This window comes from Erythranthe guttata, chromosome 3 (assembly GCF_056151865.1).
Source record: "Erythranthe guttata isolate IM_541 chromosome 3, IM_541, whole genome shotgun sequence".
Lineage (NCBI taxonomy): Eukaryota > Viridiplantae > Streptophyta > Magnoliopsida > Lamiales > Phrymaceae > Erythranthe > Erythranthe guttata.
In genome coordinates this window covers 6,300,655-6,304,825 of record NC_142535.1, presented here as the reverse complement: position 1 = coordinate 6,304,825, position 4,171 = coordinate 6,300,655, and the positions used below count along the sequence as shown (strand labels likewise).

At 31.0% G+C, this 4,171-nt stretch overlaps 2 long non-coding RNA genes across 2 annotated transcripts; both read right to left on the bottom strand.

Annotated features, from left to right (window-relative positions):
* Window positions 1-396: 396 nt before the first annotated feature.
* LOC148771640 (uncharacterized) lies at window positions 397-1,049 on the bottom strand. Its single transcript, XR_016030493.1, has 3 exons — window positions 871-1,049; window positions 715-730; window positions 397-589 (listed from the first exon to the last, which is right to left on the bottom strand). It is a non-coding gene; the product is annotated as an uncharacterized LOC148771640 (long non-coding RNA).
* Window positions 1,050-1,064: 15 nt separating this feature from the next.
* Window positions 1,065-2,507, bottom strand: LOC148771639 (uncharacterized). The gene is made up of 3 exons (XR_016030492.1): window positions 2,242-2,507; window positions 1,365-1,476; window positions 1,065-1,229 (listed from the first exon to the last, which is right to left on the bottom strand). It is a non-coding gene; the product is annotated as an uncharacterized LOC148771639 (long non-coding RNA).
* Between the last annotated feature and the right edge of the window lie 1,664 nt (window positions 2,508-4,171).

Sequence of the window (4,171 nt, the reverse complement as noted above, 5' to 3'; positions counted from 1 at the left end):
TTTGGCAACGGACGAATTCGTTGCTAAGACGTAAAAATCCGTCACTAATCAAGATTTAGCAACAGATAATGCTCGTCTCCAACGCCGTCGCTAAAAGGCGCGTCGCTAAATTTAGCGACGACGTGCGCAAATCCGTTGCTAGATTTTAGCAATAGAATAAGCCGTTGTCGGATCCGTCGCTACAGTAGCAATAGAATGACTCGTCGACAGATCCGTCGGTAATGTAGAAACTGAATGACCCATCGCCAAATCCGTTGCTACTTTAGATAGGGATTAAATCGTATCTAAATCCGTCGCAAAAAATATTTGAACAATTAAAAAAAAATATTTTTTTTTATTTTGATACCTATTTAATATATATTGTATACCAAAAAACTTAACAATTAGATATAAAAATTCAGCATACAATGTTACAAATTTGTATTACAAACTGTAGCAATACTTTTTTGAAAGCAATTTGAAACACTGTCAAAATTTAAAATACATCAATCCTATTCTATAAGTGCAACACACACCGTCTCTTCAGTCTCTCCAATCGACATATGCTTGTGGTTTACTTGTACCACGTAGATGACATCCTGAATACTAGCTGCATAGTACACAAAAGTAGTCCAAGACAAGATAAATGTGATTAGCTAAATATTGACGCGAAGCTAAAAAGACAACTTGAAATCCTAATAAAACAAATTGTGTAAGAAAGTGAATATTTCATACCCGATACAACTTTTCCCTGCAAATGTAGCAACATCAACAATTGTGAAGGAGATAACAAAACAAAATTTCGAATTGAATAGTAAATCAAATCAAAATATTGACTTTAAAATAAAAAGACAATTTTGATCCTAATAAATAGTAAGGTAAAACATTTACCTTTAAATGTAGCACTTGTGCTTCACAACATCATCAAGAAAAACAACTGTTAAAAAGCCAAGAAAACAACTTGAGAAAATGAGCAGTGAATGAAATCTAATTTGAATCTCTATACTGACATCTAGCTTAAATATGTATGTAAAATAAATAAAAGCAAATATATACTAAGTTTACTATGCTATCATCAGACCATTCTCTTTAAAAGACAAAAGAAAAGAAGTTATCAATTCAATTTTTTCTCTAACCTGGGATAGCCTCATCAAACATGCTTACCAATACATATGTATAGAATTTGGAATTCTAGTACTACGCCTCTTATGATCTCCCCCTCTTCTCTATTGACAACTCAATTCGGTTTCCTAAAAAATCATTAATGTGGATAATTATTTTTAATAGTAAAAATAGCAGACTGCCTCGATATCATTTGCAAGCATAAAAGATAACATAAACAGAGGCTAAGAGATGATGACAAATCAATGGAGCAAAGAACATACTCTCTGAACTTGGTTTCCATCAAGCATCCTAATGCTTTCTTCGTTAATGGAGAAAAAAATTGAGTTCTTTTACGCATCCATAAGATTATGTTTGTGAATTTATTTGAATTTCCTGCATCATGCTACAAGTCATCAAAAAGTTAACGAATGAAAGCCATGAGCCATCACAAACAAATTATTTTATACGTATCTAATCAGATTTCAAGAGGATTAATCAAAGTCAAGTTCATAAATAAATTATGCACCTCTGAATAAAACACTTGAGATAATCGACACGCAAACAAAATAGCTGCAACACCTAACCATCTATAATAAGTAAGAGAACAGATATCCAAACTTTTATTTCTACTCAAATAATGGGAAGGAAACATATCGAAAGACAATAACAAAGCCAATAAAAATCCAAATTTTCTAGCAAAAAAAACATAAACAAACAAATCTATTATCATGTTCAAAAGATAATCGAATGAAAATTCAAATAAAATTCGCCAATTCATTAATTTACCAAAAGCAAAACAATTTAAAGAATATATTATATGCACCCACAAACGAAAAAAATAATTCAAAACATATCAGATAAGAAGGGTAAAAAATCATATTTTAACCAAATCCCTGCAAAAATTGTTCTTTTGAAATATTAGAAGTTCAAGATCATTGAGGATTCGAAAGGGCAACCGAGCAAGTGCTAGCGTTTTCATAGGATAACTCAAAAATCGTAATTGACAGAGAACTATGGAGAAAGATATCGGAAAAAAAATTAAGAATTGAAACTTACATTGACATTAGGGATTTGGAGCAAAACTCGTTCATTTCCACTGAAGAGAAAACCTTGTAAAAAGAAAGAGAAATATTGAGAAAACTTAAGAATGAAATTTACCTTGAAATTACAGATTTGCTGCAGAAATCATTTTTCGACTGGACCACTCTCGACATGTCGATATTCCTCGCAATACATTATAAACTACAATCACATACATAAACTAATTGGGTTCCTTACCTCTTCCGAACACTCAGTACTAAAAACTTCAACAGTTGGAAATCAGGACTCGGACATCGAATAAATCGAGAGAATCCTCCATAAAAATTAGGGCTTCGGCTGTGAATTTTGCTTCCGCTCTTGTTTGGGGTTTGGACATTTTCCTTTAAATTATACATCTTTCGGTATATTTATTAATATTTTATTATAAATCTAGTGCTGTTATTGTTATACATAAATTTACTATAACTTTAATTAAATAATTGATAAAAGAGTAAACACGTGTTACACTGTTTTCTGCCTAATCATTTAGGTAACAAATGATATACGTTTTTATACATATTATTTATTTCATCACTTTTAATAGTTAATTACAATATAATTATTAAAATAAATATATATAAAATAATATTAATTAAAATAATCAAATAAAAAAAGTAAATAAAAAAAAACAGAATAATAATTACATGATAACAGTACAATATCCTCAATATAATATTTTAAATTTAAAAACAGCAATCTTAACTATCTATTTTAGCAACAGGTTCTTTAATCTGTCTCTACATATGATGCTAATATTTATTTTTAGTAACAGGTTATTATCCATCACTGAATTATGTCGCTAAATATTTATTTTAGCAACGGATTTATCATTCGTCTCTAATATCTGTTGCTAGAACTGAAACTCCATAAGCGATGGGACGATTTTGTTTTACGTCGCTAATCCCATCGCTAATTACTTATTTAGCAACGGATTGTTTTGTTCGTTGCTAGCTGTCGTTGCTAAATCATGATTTTCTAGTAGTGAGAGCCAACCCTGGAAGAGATTAAAAATACATATGAGAAAATGTACCGGAAGTGGCTCGAAGTATCTGAGGTAAATAAGTGCCTTGAAAAGGATAAACATGTTCTCATAGAGGAAAACAAGGTGTTGAAGGTAAGAATTTCTACTCTTGAGGCAATGGCTATTAAAGTAGATAAAGAAAAAAATAGTTTGCAGGCTCAGTTTACTCAGACTCAAGATGCTATTTCTAAGTTTAATTCTGGTAGAGTTACTTTGAATGAGATTTTGAACAAAAATCAGCCGAACTATGGTTGTCTAGGTATAGGGGGTAACCAGCTATCTACTGGTGCATCGAAACAGAAAGAAAATCCTAAAAGAAAAATCAATTTTGTTAAGCAATCCACTGTTTCACAGACTGTTGCAACAGTTGCACCAACAAAGCCATTTCAAAGAATTTTTTTTGTTCCTACCTGTCATTTTTTGTGTTATTCTGCATATTCTAAATGTTTAGATCTGGAAAACTCATTGAATTACGAGATTAGTCGGTTGTAGTGCAATGTATTTTACAGAGTAGTCATATTTGACAGAGTAGTCATGTTTAACAACTTAGTTACATTTGTCCTTTTTTTTTGTAGTGCTGCATATGTTCAACATTCAACAGTGTAGTCATATTTAATACACAAGATCAAACGAAAGATTAAGTGCAGTCGGTGCAATCGAGTTGGATACCGCAAAAAAAAAAAACATGTTCGATGGCTATTGTTGAAGATCACATTAGTTATTTTTTGTTTTTTTAGTCATTTTTTTTTTCTTTTTGCAATGTATTTTGCTATTAATATTGCAAGTTTTTTCAAGTGCTGATTACTTGTAGTCACATTACGCAGAACCTAGTCACATAATAGTCATATTCTCACTGTCCTGTTCAATCACTGTTATACAAACCGTAGTCACATAATAGTCATATTCACGCTGTTTTTGTTAAGAATCATGCTTCTACTGTCTGTTAATTATAATGTTTTACAAAGCACAGTCACATTCACATAATAG